The following is a 19138-nucleotide window of genomic DNA, read 5'->3' as shown; positions in this document are numbered from 1 at the left end:
TTTTGAGCAAAAAGAAAGAATATTTAACATGTATTTCACCTAATGGAAAAACACCACCACCACCACCAACAATAATAATAATAATGATACTAATATTTTTATAAGGAATTATTTTTTGGGTACAGCACGTCCTATTTAATTGTGAGTGATTGAGACTCTTTTGAAAGTGTCAAACTTATTTTGTCATTTTTTTCTAAATGTTTTTGATGTCTATACTTTCATATTCCTGTGTTATGTTCATGGACATCACCAATAAATAAACTAAAGTTAAACAAAATAAATACAAACATTTAAAATATTTTTAAACATGTTTGTGAGTTTAAATTTGTACAGGATTATTATTATTAATTTATTCAGTTTCATTTTACTAAACGTGCATATATATTTATTTCTCTGATGAACCCTGAATGTGGCGCTCGTGATCACGTGGTTAGTCTCACCTGTGTCACGTTGGCCTGACTACTGCGTCATCACGCTCGCGCTAAGTGAATCTCTGTGTTGCTCAAGTTTTACAGAGAAAATCAAAGCTAAGCTGCTTTTCTAACACAGTTCCGCCATTTCCTCGTGGCATTTAAATTGCAATCACAGGTAAAGTTGCCCTTTTCAAATAAGAAATTATTTGACTTCGTAGGTTGACGTCAGTATCTCAGCACCTCGCCTTTGTTTGTAGCTTTTCTCCAGCTGCTAGCTTAATTCGGCATGCTAATGCAGGAGCTAAGTAGCTAATTACACCTGCTCAAGACACACAATGCTAACCACACACAGCTGCAACAACACATAAGAGCTGCATCACTAGTTAACCAGTAATACTAGTTATACAGGTTTACTCATTGGTATGACTCAGTGGGCGTTAAATCCGAGTCCTCACTTATGTTATTCATTATTTACTCGGACAAGTCAAAGTTATGGTTAGAAATACGTTTTGTATACTGCTTATTCACAAAGTAGATTTCTCTAAATGAGTTGAATCCTGCCAGTTTAATGGCTTGTGTCAACTTTATTAAGACTTGAATTTCAATTGTTTTGTTTGTGGTGTGGGCTTCAAGGACCAGATTATGTCGTATAGTGACACTAAACTTCATGTGTATACCTAACTGAACGTACTGCATCTCCACCTCGCAGTAAACATGTAGCCTTCCTATACATACTGTCAATTTGAATTCAAATATGGACTTTAGGTGAGTATTCAGAGGATGTATGGTGGTAGCAGTTGCCTTTAGTTTAATTTAATTGAGTCCTGCTCTTTGTCAGAACTGTAACCTGTCTTAATAGACTCCCAGCCCTTCATAATACCTTTCTGCACTTCCATACGGTGGCCGAGAGAGATCAACGCTCTGCAAATAGAAAAGACACGTGCCGATTAAGAAACAACTTCATCAACACATGCGCTGCACAAATTCACAACACAAGCAAACTCAGAAAACATCTTTCAATTTTAAGCACAGTTGTGTGAATTGGGTATTTTTCAAGTATAAGTAAGTAGCGTCAGTCAGTTTCTCTGTTTGGTCAGCAGGTGGCGACAAAGTATAACAGTGATCAAACTGGCAGCACATAAGGGACAGGGCCTTCAGAGACGGTACATACTCCCAATTAACAGATGTAAATATGTTTGACATAATCAATCAAGACTTTCTAGAATTTTAACTATAATTATCAAAGTTTTTTATTTAAATATTTCTTGCTGCAAGAAGAGGAGACTATGATTAGTCTGGTAATAACTCTTGTATTTGGCTTATGGCTTATCAATTACTTAAAGTGTATATGAGGTAACTACAATATCAGTTTGCACAATTTTTATATATATATATATATTTTAAGGTAATATTTCATAATTAGTGAGCATACTTTTTAAGAGCTTTAGCAATGGATAAATAAAAGTAGCATAGTAGTCAAATGAAATACCAAAGATACAAAAGAAAAATACTTTTAAGTGTATAACGTTTATCTTGAAAATATTTTTTTTCCGTGTGGGAAAGACTAAATGAATTATTGCATTGCATCATTAGATGGTGTATCTCTTTTGAATCTATTAAGGCAGTGTGTAGGCCAGTCTGTCTCTGTACCGTGAACCTCGCATGTGTACCATTCTTTCATTTTTCAAGGACATTTGGGAACAGCAGAGATTTGATCCAATTCTGGACGCTGGTTTCTTCAAACGCTAAAGTTTGTTTGGTCTCCCTGGAGTCTTAAACTGTGAAATGTGCTTTATAATCACAACCTAAAAATACAAGGCAGTATTTGTTGTTATTGTCTCTGGTTTCGCCGGTCCCCCGGTATGCTCTGTGAAACCCTAGATCTGATGCGCCGCTTCGGCCAAGAAAGATGCAGCGCCCTACAATAGACTATTTTCATACGGGGGAGAGTGAGGACGATAAGGACCTTTAGTGTTCTAATCTCCGAGGAAGTCCAGACCATTTTCCTTCAGTGGCCTACAAACCATCAGGCCAATTTCACCCATCTTCCAGCGATCTGTTGCTTTAATCACCGTTTCTACGGCTGCATCTCTCCAACTTCTCACACTCAAAACTATTTCAGATCCTTACAGAAACATAGCTGCTCGCTGTGATGTGGTTAAATGAAAATGGCAGTATATTATTTGCTCAGTTTTTTTGATCCTCACAAGGTTAGTGACCACTTACATAAACAGAAATTCATTTAAGTATTAAAAGCGTTAATTCTTCTTTTTCACCCAGTGTTTATATAATACTGACTGTGATGTCTGCCATGAAATAATGTTATAAAGATTTATGCAAACCCCCAAAAAACTGTTGGTTGTGTAAATAAAAAGATGGGTAATCTGAATTTAGGAGCATTTGGCCACGGTTGTGTCCCTGGTTGTTGGGTGAAAAGGGTCTGGGGCCCCACAGATGGAGACTGTGGCCACTTAGGGGAAAAAGATTTGACTGTAATGGTCTCCAAATCTGTTGATGTGTCTCTCCCTCTCTCTTGCTCTCTCAGATGAAGTAATAAAGTTAGCCGTGTTGGAGGCCCTCCATGTCTCTCCATAGACCACAATCAAGGCCCGTGCAGTTTTATTGCAGTTTTATTTTCATATTGTCCAAGAAATCTCCAGACTCCCTCCTGCGCCCGTTGCCATAAATCGTATATCTTGACTGTATTTCTTCCACTCTGCGTTTTTTATTTATGGGTGAAGGCGATAAAACATGCAGCATGCACTCTGTGTGTCCGCAGCTGTCATCTGTCTTAGACTTTATTGTGAAAGGGAAAAAAGTCAAGTTTCATTTTTTTCCTTAATTTCCCTTCACAATTCTCCCTCCATGTTTAAAAACAGATGCTGATAGAAATGAGAGAGAACTTAAAATGTAGATTGTCATTGTTTATGTCTCCAGACTTTTCTGATGAACAGTTTTATAGGTTATAAAAGCAACAGTGTTCAGCTGTGTTTAACAATGAGCTCAGGTGGTGATCATTGCTTCATCAGCAGGAGGTAATCTGAATTTATGAGCTCGGTCAACTCACAACTTCAGACAGAACATTTTATTCATATTCTCCTGTATTAATCTTTTACATTGTCATCATCTTATGTTGACGTTGCCTTTAAGGTTTGAAGAGAAGTTGGAACAACTGTAAAATAAGTCGTGGGAAGGGTCATACCAAATCCTGCACAACCAGCACACTAGTGTTTAAAAAGGACGAATTACACAGAACATGATGGTGTCATAGTTGTATGTGTTTGTCCCTTTGTGCAGGGAGGGAGTGTGGATGAATAAGCCTGTCCAGGTGATGTTGAGCATGGCCCATGACTGCATCTCTAGTCCTGACTGCAGAGTTTTATAAATCCTGGGGTTTCAAGTTCACCTCTCAATGCTCTCAGGTAAGTCTGACTTCATCCAAAAAAGTCTAACATTTTAGGTTAATTAGTGTTGAACCAGAATGGCCCAACGGTCCCCTTAAATTCAATCAAGCCACACCAAATGGCACAAATATGCCAGATTTTTTAAAATTTGGTTTGATCTAGATCCATGAATTTTTTCTCTGGGAGACCAGTGAAAATATCAAAAGGCGTCTGATCTCACAATGTTAAAGTGAATAAGAATTCCCTCTGTTAGGATCCATACCAAGATTTAATGGGTTCTTTCTTGGCCCATGTCCCACGTCCCATCCCTTTTCATGGAAATGTGTTCAGTAGTTTCCGCGTAATCCTGCTGACAAACAAACAAATAAACCAGGGGAAGCCCAGACAGGGGCGAAAATAACCTATATTTCGCTCTATTGTTTTACCCATATGATGGTCTTAGGATGTGTTTCAAGCTGTTTTAGTAGCCAAACAAAACATAATCAGTCCAAGGTCATAACGTCACAGTGTAGTTTTTGAGTATTCCCTCAAATTGTGTACTTGATTTGAAAATTACCTTTAGTTAGATAACATCTCACTCAGATAATTACACGATGACGCTGAGGGCCATATGAGCAAATTAACTTAAATAGATTAATGTCGAGATATTATTGGATGGGATTGTATGATTCATAAAACCCTGCATTACAAATAAGTGACTAATAAGTATACAGAGTAGATGCTCATAGGTCCTGAGAGATGAGCGATGAGGCCAGTTCGCTGCTGACTTCTCTGCATGTCAGTATATTATCAGAGGTATTTTCTCATGCTGTCACTCAGCTCCACAGCGTCCATCTCTGTAAACAGCTCGTACTCAAATAAACAGTCGTGTCCACAGTCCCCCTCTACTCCCATCAGTGAACACTTTGTACCAGCCCACATTCTGACATGTCATGTGTGTAGATTAGAATAGTTCTTTAACAACAGCAACTGGCAACGTTATAACAGCATTAATGAAATGATTACATTTCTCAGCATTTATGATGAATGCCGCACCTTTCCTGTTTAAATCCATTTGTGGTCTCTTTTATGGTTCACTGATGAGAGGTTTCTATGTTAGGCCTACATATATGTGCATATACATCCACACACACGCTGCACAGAACCACTTGGGGCTGAACCTGTTGTAAAGACCTCATAAAGACTCAACATCTGTTTATTGCAATGCATGCCAGAAGATTGTGCAGCTCAGACACCCACCCAGATAAATACCCACCCACTTAAACACATGCATAGAGAGGTCTGCCTGTTTTAATTACTGTGTCCAGGCATACACACAGGTGCCAACGCTAGGAAGTGCCCCAAACAATAATAATGAGATGTGTATGTGAGTTGCAGAAACAAGGGATTTTGAGATCCTTGATGTATTGGTGATGGTTTTGCATGTTTCTGATTTCAGCCAGGTCAACAGGTGTGTGTTGAACTGTTGATTGTTGATTCATTAGCTCTGTTCGTATTACAGTTGCGTTGTTGTGGCTGATAATTAAAAAAACAACCTCTTATGCTTCTCTCCATCTTACTTTATCTTTTCGTTTACCTCGTTTAAATACATTTTATGCATCCTAATCTCGACCATTTCCACCTCTTTCTCTCCCAGTTTGTCTTTTCCTGGAGATCTGTGTTTTTTAAGGCCTGGTTGAGTTTCAGGGCTCCATTAAAAGTTCAAAGGCAGCGTTTACTACTGTAACTGGAGCTAGTCTGCACTGAGGCTTTTCACTAATGAGTGCACAGCATACACACACAGAAAATACTTAGACCCACACTCACACACACAACAACACATGTTCCCCTCATGGAGGCCGCAGCGACATTCCCCACACAGTCCGTTGTTACTGCAGGATCCGTGTCCTTTTGAGTGCCAAAGATCTATCACAGATTTAACAATCCTTTCAGCACCCTGTCCCCGTTTGTTCCCCTCTTTTCACTTCTCCTCTCTCCTCTCTTCCAAACAACACATCAGACTGCCTTCCTGACAGATGAACTGGGAAATGTGATTTTATAATACCATCAACATCAGCTCTCTCTGACAGCCAGTTATATTTCGTGAGAAAACGTTTTTTATGTTTTTCTTTGTGTGTAGAGGTTGGGGAGCATGTCACAAATACATACATACATACACATAACATCCCTGATTACAAAAAAACCCTCAGTTCAGTTAATGTGGCCTTTGACAAATACATTTAATTAAATTATTTTTCTTATGTATGGTTTGTTCACACTTTGTCACACTGTGACTGTCGCAGTAACACTCTTTTATACCTTTAAGCCCTCACTTCCTCACTCGCGTCTTAGTTTCATGTCCCACTCTTTATGGCACCACAGCACTTGCCGTTATCAAGTTTCTTACACATACTGTGTGCCTGCGATCATATATGATGTGCCGACCGTCTGTTCTTGTCTACGTGTCTTAGTTGTCAAGTGTATGTATACTCTAGCTTTAACGTGGACATGCTCCCACAGTGCATAAAGACCTTTACAGACAAGAAAATAACCAGAGAATTCGTTAATGGTTTCACGACACCACTTTCCACAAACCTTTTATAACAAATTAGAATTTAATAATGTTTGTTGAGTCTTTGGAGTTCTGCCGGGTTTGACCTTCCTCTCCGCCGTGTCCGCGGATGTCTGACATTCCAGAGTAAACACAAAAACAAACAGCCCAGACTGCAAGGCCTGGGATTAGACTGGTGGTATAGACATATTTCCACATGCCAAGCTCTCTGTGTGTGTGTGTGTGTGTGTGTGTGTGTGTGTGTGTGTGTGTGTGTGTGTGTGTGTGTGTGTGTGTGTGTGTGTGTGTGTGTGTGTGTGTGTGTGTGTGTGTGTGTGTGTGTGTTAGATTTATTTGACTTACTCTTAGGTTTAGTTTTTATGATTTAAATTACTGAGTTGGGACTTTGCTGTTATTTTTTTTTTTTTGAAAATATACTTTGCGATGTATTCTCTTACTCAATTTTATTTGCTTTTGATAGTAAGTATAGTATAATATAATTACATTCAGAAAGCAGATGTTAGATGCTGCTCATTGCAAATCAAGATTGTTGTAAAATTGACAGACATCAATTTTGTTTTCAGCGTATCCTTAACTCATTCAATGTTACGATTATTTGGTTTAAAGCTGCAAAAATAAAGTGGACTAGATTCCACAGAATTTAGCAAAATTACTGCAGCTCCAGATGACCCCAAATAAGACATTTTCTCATGACTGTTTTTGAACCGAGCTTGGCAATAACAATGCTGGTCCTTCCTGCACGCTCACGAGGCCGAACAAATCTACAACATAATGACCCAATTATTAAAACTACATATACCCCTCATGGTTATTTTTAATGTGTTTAAAATCCGGAAAAGAGAATTTGTGTTAAGCGTTTTACAATTCACAGCAATTTCAAGATTTCATTACTAATTCAGATGTGTGTAAGTGTGTGTTTGGAACAGAAGCTGAAGCTGATGGACTCAGGCCAGAGGGGCAGGGTAATGGGGTTCAGAAACTCAAAACGCCAAACGTTTATTATTTACCCGTTTGCAGCGGACCTGCCTTCAGGGGAGAATCTCCATCAGTGACCCTTGGCCCCCAACTCACAGCTCCCTCCATTCTCCAACTCCCCCCTTCCCGATACCTTCTCTCTTCTCCCGTCTCTCGTCTGTGGTCCGAAATGTTGAAAGGAGAATAAAAGAATACAATGGAACAATATCTGAGGTCATCTGAGCTGAGGCTGCCTTTCCGGGAACAGCGGAGGTTTCTCAGGCAATATTCTTTTTATTCTTTCATTATGGCAGAGAATCAGGGACGAGTGAACAACATACTTCACAGCTTCTTTTTATCCAAGAACAGATCCAGGGTGATAAAAGTGGATGCTTCAAAACTTTACGGCTTACCACTCTCACTCCTTCCTTTTCTCCATTCAGACCGATCGTCCCTCACTCTCCCCCTCTCTTCCTTCCCCTCCATCATTCTTCTTACCTCTTGGGAGCGGCAGGAGTCTGCTGCCTGTTGGCACTGCGGATAATAAACACCCCAACCCACGGCCGTCCTGCACCTTGGGGCAGGAAACTCCATACAGACGCACCTGCATGGGCTACCATGACAACAAGGACCATCTGTCCGTCAAACCAGTGACTGAAAGAACCTGTCCTAAGTAAATGCGAGAGGATAAACACACATACGCACTCACAGTTGCCTGGTGGACCTGGGTCAAGGGTTAAAGAACCCCATTTCCTGTCCAGACAGACGAGGGCCAAACACCCCTCCTCTCACTTCCACTCCTTTCCTTTCTTCCTTGTTTCTCCTGCTCCCCCCTTCTCTCGTGGTTTCTCTCTATCTGAGCTTGATATTCATTGTACTGCATTTTTGTGTGTGTTTTTGATTGTGATTGATGCAGTGTGTGTAATGGCAGCCTCGGCTTAGCTGCCTTAGCTCATCCTAGCGATTATTAGCCAAGCAGCCCTTTTCTCACAGGAGCTCTCAACTGCCGACTGAAAGGCTGATTTAATAACGCGATGGAGTAAGCTAATCTCTGAAACGTTACCATGTTTTTTTTTTTTTACAGACTACTCTCAAGAGCTTCATTAAAAGGGCATGATCTTATGTTACACAGATCTGAAAAGGCTTTGGCCAAAGATTCCTGTTAGTCACTATTGAAACCAGCTTCTCTAAAATAATTTGTGCTCTGTATTAAATCATCACACTACAGAAAAACCCTTAAGTCCTTTTGAGGGCTTTTCAGAGCACACATGGCCAAATATATCTCGATATGCTTTCATGCAATTGAACAACTCTATGTATACGTAAATTATCTTATTACTAGGACCCATCCCTCGCGAGGGAGACAAACCGAAGCACGCCTTGTATGTCTTTCAAGCATTAAGAATATATTTGACTACTATTCTGCCCATGACTGCATCGGAGCGAGCCTCTGTGGTGCAGCGGTGCTCTGGTAATAGCCTGTGTGCTGTGCTGAGATTAATGTGAGGACTTATTGATGTAATGATGGAGCCATGAAAGAGCACTCTGGGCCGTGGTTTGGGCCCAACACATGAGCCTAATGGACTCTGTGTGTATGTTTGTGTGCATGCGTTACATCTGTGTGTGTGTGTGTGTGTGTGTGTGTGTGTGTGTGTGTGTGTGTGTATGTGTGTATGTGTGTGTGTGTGTGTGTGTGTGTGTGTGTGGTTTTGGGCTGAAACAGATGAGATTAATTGAGGCTTTGCATTCACAAGAAGGGACCTCCACAATTGAGTCTGTGTATTTCTTCGAGATTGTGTTGCATGTATAAAATACCTGACTTCAGGTGTGTGTTGAAATGTTGGTGTGTCTTTACATGTGTGTTTGACAAACCGTATGACCTCAGACTTCTCTCTGTACTTGCGACGTGGTTCTCAGCTGCCAAGTGCTTTCAGGGCAGAGCAGCTCATACTGACCCTGCGGGACAGCGTGGTTGGAGGCAGCATAGAGGGAGGCTGAGTAAATACGATGTGGTACCCTCACAACTAGTGCCCTGCGGTGTGTGTCTGTGTGGGGGGGTGTATCTATGTCCTCACAGATTCTCCGGTAAGGCCCAGCAGGTGCTGACAGGACCCCCTTCATCTCTCCACTCCCCCTACAAACCCTGTTTTTTCTGTATATGTGTATAAATGAATATATATGTGTGTGTGCGTGTCATTGCCAACAGGCTTGATCTACTCAGTGTGGGTCTGATGTTGAAGTGATTGACAGCAGAACAGTCACAGGGGCGATTGAGAGCAGTTGTGGGAAGAGAGGGACCTTACAGCCTCGCTGCTTTCAGCCCTGAGGGTGAGAGCGAGACAAATGGAGAGGGAGAGGGAGAGGGAGAGAGGGGGATCAGAGAGTCTAAACAGATACAAAACAGAGCTGAGGAACAAATGAATGAATGACGTCCTGCATATTTGAGTCTTACAGGAGCCCGTTTGTTGGTTTAAGAAACACAGACAAGATAAAAATTAACTGAATTAATAGTGGTCTTTGTAATCACCCTGACTATTCACTGATCTCATGGGTGGGAAACCATGGGGACCACAGAGGTTTATGGGAAACGGTTCATACACTGGGAGTGATGTCATACATAGGAGACAGACCAAGCTCTCCCGGACTGATACGGTGAAGGGAGGACAAATATGAGCCGCAAGATCAAAAATGCTAAAGACTCCTCATCTAAGCTGAACTGTGATTTCTCTCAGGCCCTTCATATTCCCCTGAGTTCTTGTTAGTTCATGCTCAAAGAACTCAACGTAGGCATCGCCATATTTCTAAAACATTTCATAGATTAAAATATTATTTGGCGCGTGGTTCATCGGTTTAAGTTGTGTGCCATTAATCATCGTGTTAATCAACAATCACTGTCAACAACTGTCTTGCAATCACTCTGGTCTCTGCAATATTTTCATTTTATTATATAGTGCCTAATAAAACAGAAAAATCTCCAGAAACAGTCATTTAAAAATCAAACCAGTTATTTATTTGAAAAAACACTCTTTATATGCTACAGTTGAAGCTCCAAGGACTCTGAAGTAAACCAGGCATGAACTCACAGGCACTCACGCTTCACTACAGCCCTCGAGAGATGTATCCATCCAGGTAAGTGAATAAAATACCCTTTTTTTCTGAGGCACTTCTGCTGACTTTATTTGAGCATGTGTGCAGGAGTGACAGCCACAGTGTCTGTGCCAGGGCAGCACAGGAGAGAGTGGGCCACTGGCCATCTGGGTTTAAAAGGTGTCTTTAAATGGCGGAGGTGTAAATCTACTGCCCATGTGCCGAAGGGGATGTCCGTTCCTCTCTGGCCCGCAGACCCACTCACAGATCAATAAAGTTAACTCAAAACATTCACACTCTGCCATCTGAAATCAACCATTTAATGAGTTGCTGTTCCTGTAAAAGTGGAAAAGGCCCCTTCAGATTTATTAGAAAAGAGAGAGTAGAATTCCAGAGAGGAGGAAGAAGAGGAAAAGGAGGAGGAGGAAAGAAAGAGGCCGAACTATAAGGTTTCTGTTTGGATTCATTTCAGGACATTTAAGAACCACTGACTGCATCTTTATGAAACACACAAATAATGAAAATAGTTTCTTGATCCACTTTTTATGAGCAAGCATGTTTAAATGGATGTGATTGGATGCTTTATACGGTGGTAAGCATGGACCAGACAATAAAAGCAACGTGAAGTAATGTAATTTCAGTATTAAATGTAATCCAAACGTGGGCCTGCTTTTAGAAATCATTTCACCAGCAGCAAAATGGTTCTTCAGCATGTTTCAGCAAACGACTATAAACTTTTTTTTACAAACGAGAACAAATGCTGAAGCGGTCGCACGAGTTACCTCTATTTCCACAGGCCCTCTGAAATAACTCATACGCCTGGTGATGTGTGAAAGAAGTTCTGGCAAACCAGTCATCCATTTACAAAGAGCTCGAGATGTATCAGTTTAATAAGAGGGAAGTGTGGAAAACATATTTCTGATGCGTTTTCTATAATGTTTAAGTTGGTAACTTTATGTCATTGAGCTACATACTCTCAGCTCAGACACATTCACAGCAACACAAACCTATGGAGTGTTGAGGTGAGGGGTAGCACAGGAGGCAGAGGCAGGACGTAACATATTAATTCCACTGTGGAGATCACAGGTTTTTGTTTACAGCACGTCAATACTGGCATTGGCCCTTATCACCAAAAACTTTCATCACATGTTCTTTATGTATAGCTTCTCCTTTTCATCCTTATATATTTGTTTTCCTTTCTTTTCTTTTTATTTCTTTTACTTTTTGCATCTGTCACATGTCAGAAACGTCATCAAATTGCCCTCTTGTTTGTGGTGAATCCTCCAGAGGATCTACTGCTGTTTTCACACATGGGCTCTTTCGGACATCATCCAGAGTTTTTACTAGAGGGCTGGCAGGAGAAAGTCTGGAGCCTCTCACGCTGACATTTTTGTTCTCACAGCCTCTCTGCAGAATATCTGCAGATTATCTGGAGTTCAGTGCACGTATGAAAGCAGCTTCATAGATATCAGTCCCCTAAATTTGCCTGATTTCTTTCCCGAACAAGATCCGTGCATTATTGGGAATTCATTATCGGGAAATTAGTAAAATTTTTTTTGCCGTATTCCATAATAAACTAAAAAAGTGGGAAGAAATTCCTATATCCATCTAATTGTCTGGATCCCTCATAAATAAAGAGTTATTTCTTTGCTCATGTCCCATCATTCCAGGTTTTGTGGATATCCATTCATAAGGTAAAATCATAACCTCATCATAACTGTAGACTGTAGTCTTTTCTGGAGCTAACGCTGGATTATTTCTGCCTCTCCTCTGTTTCATGTACATTCTTAGTTTGGGTCTTGGTTGCCAACACTGAAACATCTCTGCACTCTGCCAGGCTTTCCACCTTTGTCCGTTCCGAGGTCACGGCCCATATACGCACGTTGTCATGTTCATCTAAACGCCACTGTCTAGCTGAGAATCATCCGATGATTGGTTTATGCTGATGGAGTGCATATTTAGTGTTCCATTTAGTCTCCACTTCCCAGAATATCTCGCTCTCTGCTACCGGCCAGCCGTCCCCAGGGGGCCACACAGGAAGAGGAAGGAAGATGGATGAAATTGTCCTTTTTATGGCGATGTCTTACTTTTAGGGTTTACATTACTACATTTTGAGGTAAATCCCTCTAGCAGCTGCCACCCGGTGTGAAGTTGCACGAGGCTGTGTTACCTGCACACACTGCGTTTATGGTTGTTGCAAAGAAAATCCTACATGTTAACAAGCGCGCATGGAAAGAATTACACTGTGGACCGGGTGCCGTGTCCCATCAGGCGTGAACCGGCACATGCCTCGAGACACGTAGAGTGACAGCCGCTGACAGTTGACGTCACAGGTCAGGAGCGGTGAGCACAAACTGTTCGGGGCAGTTCATGACATGCAGAGCCGTTCAGCTGGGTGTGGAGACGTGTCTAGTTGTGTGTCCGGGCTTAAGGGGCTGTGACACACTCGGTGCAGGAAGGGTAGCTAAACATGTGTGAGGCTGTGTGTTTATGCTGCTAATGGGGGTTTAATTTGATAAGCGGTTGGCGGATTTGTCACCGCTGAGCTTGGAAGAAGGGAATTGGGCTCTGTATATTTTGAGTAAACATGAAGAAATTTGCTCCAGGTTTCCTCTTTCTATAACCTATATCCTCTTAGTTTGACATGATCATGTCAGATCAAGATGTTCTTTTGCATTGAAAAAGCTTTTGTTCCTCTATGAAAATGGCTCCAACATTCTGGGAAATGCACTTATTTACTTTTCTAGATGAGTAGATGAATTCTACTCGTATATGAAGAACAGAACTATTGCTAATTTGAGTTATATACTGAAATCCTTTGCCAATCAGGCACTGCTACCGGACCAAATCACAATGCAGATTTCAGTGCCTGATCTCTGTACTGAAATACTTCCAGGCAACATAAACATCACTGCACGTGCTTCGATGACATTACTCCTTTTTGTTAACATTACAACTCTGGTGGCAACACACTCTTTACATGGCTCTGGCAGCGGGTAACGTTAGCTTACCGTTAGTAGATACCTCAACCTTGAGTCAACACTACAACAGAATGCCTAAAGCTAAACGGTCAGAAGTGTGGCTGTATTTAATGTGAAAGGATTCTGACACTGGGATGCGCTGGAAATGTTTGAAATCCCACACGGCAAACGTAATGGATCACCTGGTGAGGCAGGGGATACATTTGACAGCAGAGGGATGCTGTGTGTTTGGCTGCTTGCGTCACCCCAAGTCGAGCACATCAGCCGTGAGTGTGGGCGTCCCTGGCCCCAGCGGTGGGGAGACAATTGATGATGAGTTTGGAGCTGGAGTATTTTGTTCTATTAAGGCCTGAAACTGTTATTTTGTGTTAAATTATAGAAGTTGGGTTTAATACAATTTATACGGGAAATCTTTGCCTCACCAATAAAAATGCTGTTCTTAATATCGATCGTCGTTTTGTGCTTTAAAATGTATTCTGTCATCGATTAGGCACCAGTATTGATTTAGCAGCGGTATTAGAAAAAACCCAAACGACCCTTGTGATTAATTCTGCCTCAGTCTTTACGCTGAAATAAACTAAACAGCTTGTCATCAGCACTTGTAAACCGTACTATCTACAGAGTCCCCTGATCTGTTCGAGTTATATAATCACAGCAAAGCATCACTATATTTACCATGTGTTTCCCCAAACTGTAAAGTAACTAATTAAAAGCTACAGAGGTGACTGTTAACAGCCCCTGGTTTAACTCTGCTCATGTGCACTCTAGTTTTGGGCCTATATATACGAAACCCTCTTGGTCTAGTATGGCCGACATATGTAGCTGGGGGTGGAAATGGAGGGGCTGTAATATAGTCACAACAGAGCGTTCAGAGCCAAAGGAAACAGTGGTCCCTCTCCTTCCTAAACAGGACGAGACCACACGCATGCCGCACTGTATTTCGGTTTCTATCTGCATATAGATCAAGTTGCTTTTTTTGACATATTTGATTCTTGCACCTATTCTACCATTTTCGGGTGATCCTTTCTCAAACACACACTTTTCCTTTCTGTACAAAGACCCACACTCACTGAGGAACCTCCTCTATGAATGGCTCCACTGTTCTTCTCTTATCTTTTTATTCCTCCAGCTCCTCTTCCTCCTCCTCCTCCTAACCGGGAAGTGAACTGAGTCAGACTGTATCATCATAGATAGAAGTCTCCACTCACTCTCCAGTTTACATATGCATAGACACACAGAGAGCACACGTTTAGATATAAATGTGCTTGTGAGACACATTTCTTCACAACCTTGAACACCCACACTCTGTTTATTTCTCTACGTCTCTCGCATTCTCTCTCTTTCTTGTGCTGGCTTGGTTCAGACCATTTGTTCCCTTGCGTCCCCCAGCTCAGCCTTCCCCTCTGAAGCATTGTGTCTGCCATTTGGCAGAGAGAACAGTCGAGCAAGTTAAACTAAGGTCAGATGAATAATGTAAGTTTATAAAAACAATTGAAATAATTTTCTGCGACAGTAAAGTTGCTGACGTGATATAATCTACAAACTCAAAGCTACAGCATAATGGGAGTTTATTTGGTGATGGCCCTGCTTGGATCCTTGGTAGAAATGTAAAAATGTAAAAAGACAGTGCTGCACTATAAAGTGTACGTATCTTTTTCAATTATTAGAATAATGATACCACAGTCATGTGTAACGTAGCAGTTCAGTTGTGTGATTTTTGCTTCTTGGTTGTCTTGGCTCAGCAGCAGTGCAGTGAATTCAGCCACTGTGTATGTGCATGTGTGTTTGTGGTGTTATTCCAGGTGTTTTGGAAGGAATGGTGTATGTACATCAGCTGGAGACCGGAGAGAGGAGAGGTAACATCCTTCATCACCACACATGGTGTGTGCCTGTATGTGTGTATGTGTGTGAGGGAGAGAGAGAGACGGCATGAGAGAGAGGTAAAGAGAGTATGTCGGCTGAGGAAGTCAGGGCGGATTTTCTAAGAGCCATAGACACCCAAAGATGCTTTGATATATTATATGGAGAAGAGGGGGACGGGATCCAGCAATGTGTGTGTGTGTGGTGGTAAAAGTGTGTAAACACTCTCCTAATCCCTGCTGAGTTGTCCAGCCATAGCACTGTGCCATAAGGTACCCACACATGCACACGGCCACACTGAGCAAGTGAAAATCCTCAGATCTTGGTTTGAGTGTGTGTGTGTGCATGCCTGTCAACATGTCATGTCCAGGACTTGGTGGCAGTAGTGGAGAAACTGGGACTTCAGAATTTTTTTCAAAATATCAGTGACATCTATGATTTCACAAATGATCCTCAGATTATTGTCTTGAGATATGTTATCCGACCATATCAGAAATCAGATGTGGTCGTTCTGAATGACCTCAAAGCAAGCTGTGATGGAGAAGGGGGAGTGTCTGCCCTCAGTGTGTAGCGCCTACGTATTGTTTGCTCAGACTCTGTCGAGCAAAGTTACGTAAAAAAGACATCATGAGTAATAAGAATTTCGAGTAAACATCATACATTTTGTTCATATTTTAAAGGGGATCAGTCATTAGCGTGTCCCCAGCTTTAGAGACACACCCATATGTTAAGTGTGTACAGTATGTATTTGGTTAAGGGTGTGTCATTTAGTGGGTTTAGGGTATAAAAGAAAGCCTCTAATAAGGGAAGACATTGAAAACTTCTTTAAAAATGTTTTTTTCTCATTTACTTTCGTTACCAGCCAAAAAGGAAAAAAAATAATGGCGAGGGAACATTATGAATTACAAGGTGAGTGTAAATGGCTCGCTGTGGTAACTGAAATAGATTAATCGTGTGCATCAGTTGATATTTAGTCTTTAAAATATTTAAATAAAAGTTAAAAAGTGAAAGTAGAAAAGATATATCAAGTGTCCTAAAAAGTATATCAACCATTTTATGATTATCAGTCCAAAAAATGTTTGTCTCATCATGTGATTAAATATAAAACGCTAAATTAAGCATATATTTAACATTAAATAATTAGATAATGATTAAATAAATATGAGCAGATGTTTTTCAGTCCATTCAGTCTTATCTATCTATAAATGACCAGAGTTTTAGTGAGAAAGAACCTGAAATCTGTTCTTTAGATAAGTGACAAACTACCATGTCTTCTCATACCAGTACAGTGTGCTGTAGGTATGCTGTCACACTATCTGTCCAGTGTGTCTCCCCTTTGACCTCTAACCTGGCATAAAGGGAAGTGACACATCTTGCTGCTCATTCCTTAGCCTCCAGTGACCTTCCAGGACCTCAGCCGCCACCACCACACATGGAGGCCCAAAGATGTCCTCTTTAAAGTCCCTGCATTTGTTGGCCTGTACTTCAGAGGAACAAGGATATGCAGCAGTGCATGTACAGTATAGCAAAGTAAATCGGAAAAACCTCTGCCTGGTCAATTACCTCACTTCTGCAGAGTCGCTTTATTAAGGGTGCAATATGCGCTAATGCAATAATTTCAACCGTTGATGTGTTTTACATATAGCATGAGAGACCACACACTGATAAATGACCTCAATACTCTGCACTCTGAGCCTTTTGAACTACGTGAACACACACACACACACACACACACACACACACACACACACACACACACACTGGCAGCAGGCAATAGTTTTGCGTAGGATATGGAGAGTGTTGAATCTCGCTGTGACTCCAGGAAACCCTGTGCTCACTTCCACCTTCAGAAGGATGAAAGAGGTTCAGTTCCACTCCCTACAGTGTGTGAGTGTGTGGGAGTGTAGCACCGCTTTAGAGCCCCTATCTCCTGTCTTTGCGGTTCCAGCATAAGCACATTACAAATTCACACATCCCCCTACCAAACACCCCCATACTCCTAACCTCTATCGCTCCACATCCGATACAATCACAACATGGCTACAAAGAGGCTGCCAGGTAGGGGGTACTGGTGCCTATGTGTGTGTGTCTGTGTGTGTCTCCAGCTCTATTCATGGGGCAGGATGCGGGTTTTTGGCGCTTGCAGGAAAATAGTGAGAAATTCCCTCAACCTCAAAGACTGTAGACATCAGTTGCCCTTGTTTTCCTTCATCTCCCTATTTTAGGCTATTTTAAACACAGAAACCCCAAACCCTCCAACAGGGGAAAGGGGGCATTTTATTATTGCAATCTGCTTTTCTTACTTCTACTACTCCTCCTCTTCCTCTTCCTCTTTTCCAAGCTAAATCGTGTCAAAGGGCGTCTGGCTACAGTAGAAGAATTTGTTCTTTGTATTAATAAATTGCTTAATAATATAAAATAATCATGATTTAGACCTGTGTAAAGGTAAGCCAGAATTCTTACATCCTGATTATTACTGGGTTTAACCTAACAAGAAACCTAATCGAAAGTTTGAGTTGAATGTTCACGAGTCTCTTTAGACTATATAAGTGGAATTGGTTTAGGTATTGTTTGCTTAGCCTGATAAATTGGCTGGGTCAGTGTATTGCAAGGAATTAGCCTATTGCAGCTACACTGGTGACAGTATATATGTCGGCTAATAAGTGACAGGAAATTGCAGTTCACTGTAGAAATGATAAAATAGGTTTTAGGTAAAAAACCTAAAGACTACTGGCCGATATGCAGTTATTTAATCTCTATCAGTATTGACTAAAAAATGTTGTTGCACTGTATTAAAACAACAAGAACCCCACCGATGATAAAACCAGTGCTGTACTTCATTGTGTTTTTGATGTAGAAAGAAGTTAAACAATGGCAGCAGGGAACATCTGCACAATGCTACACCACACGACCGCAAAATATGTGTACGTAATGATTCTAGTATCAATGCAAATTTCCCATTAACTAGAGAAGCGTACCTGTTGCTGAGCCACTGTACTGAGCCACTGTATCATTCACTAAATTAATTTACCAGCTCACTTTTTGTGTGCAGCTCTCACCAAATTTGCACTTCACACAAATATCCCTTTTCTTTCTTTTGGAACGTGTCTTTAGTGCAATGAAACACTGCCTGCTTGTTTTAAAAGTTTCATAATACAAAGTAAAGATGTTAAAATTAAGTCAAAAACAACATGGGAGCAGTTAACAGCAACTGATGACATTTCTAGGAGCGGATGGCAAGACCACAAACTTCCTTCATTTCATTTTGAGTTTCATGTACCTTTTAAAATAAATAGCCTCTGGCTTCTGATCGCCAGTCATACTGCTGCACATAAAACACTCACATGCCCACAGAGGCCTGATTGACACACAGTTCACATATTAACACAGAAACAGACGGGTTCGTTGCGCGCCCGCCAGTTCACACCCAGCCACAGACCCACATGTCCACCAACCCACCCACACACACACCTATACGCAGTGTCTGTGACTGTGTGAGATTGACACACAGTAAAGTTTTACAGGTGCGCTGAAGCGGATAATTAGCCTGTTAGCTGTGACTAATGAAATCTCCACTGCTGTGCCCTCAACTGCTGCCGGGGCAGAGGCCACTTTCCTGTTTGGATAGGCAGCACTTTAAAGCAGAGCGGAGGGGAGCCAGGAACCTATATGTGGGCGTGTTCTTTGTGTGTGTGTGTGTGTGTGTGTGTGTGTGTGTGTGTGTGTGTGTGTGTGTGTGTGTGTGTGTGTGTGTGTGTGTGTGTGTGTGTGTGTGTGTGTGTGTGTGTGTGTGTGTGTTCAGTCAAATACAGGATGAAAGAAGGAAATGTGAGCAAAAGTCAATTGAATGAGAGCAGAGAGATGCAGGTGGACATTTCACTCCGGGGC

At 41.4% G+C, this 19138-nt stretch overlaps 1 long non-coding RNA gene across 1 annotated transcript; it reads left to right on the top strand.

Annotated features, from left to right (window-relative positions):
• The first annotated feature begins 469 nt into the window (after positions 1-469).
• LOC118099796 lies at positions 470-10445 on the top strand. The gene is made up of 3 exons (XR_004694370.2): positions 470-588; positions 3711-3835; positions 10363-10445. It is a non-coding gene; the product is annotated as an uncharacterized LOC118099796 (long non-coding RNA).
• The last annotated feature ends 8693 nt before the right edge of the window (positions 10446-19138 follow it).

This window comes from Hippoglossus stenolepis, chromosome 20 (genome assembly GCF_022539355.2).
Source record: "Hippoglossus stenolepis isolate QCI-W04-F060 chromosome 20, HSTE1.2, whole genome shotgun sequence".
Classification (NCBI taxonomy): domain Eukaryota; kingdom Metazoa; phylum Chordata; class Actinopteri; order Pleuronectiformes; family Pleuronectidae; genus Hippoglossus; species Hippoglossus stenolepis.
Note: the sequence above shows the minus strand (reverse complement) of the source record. Positions and strands in the feature narration are given on the sequence as shown.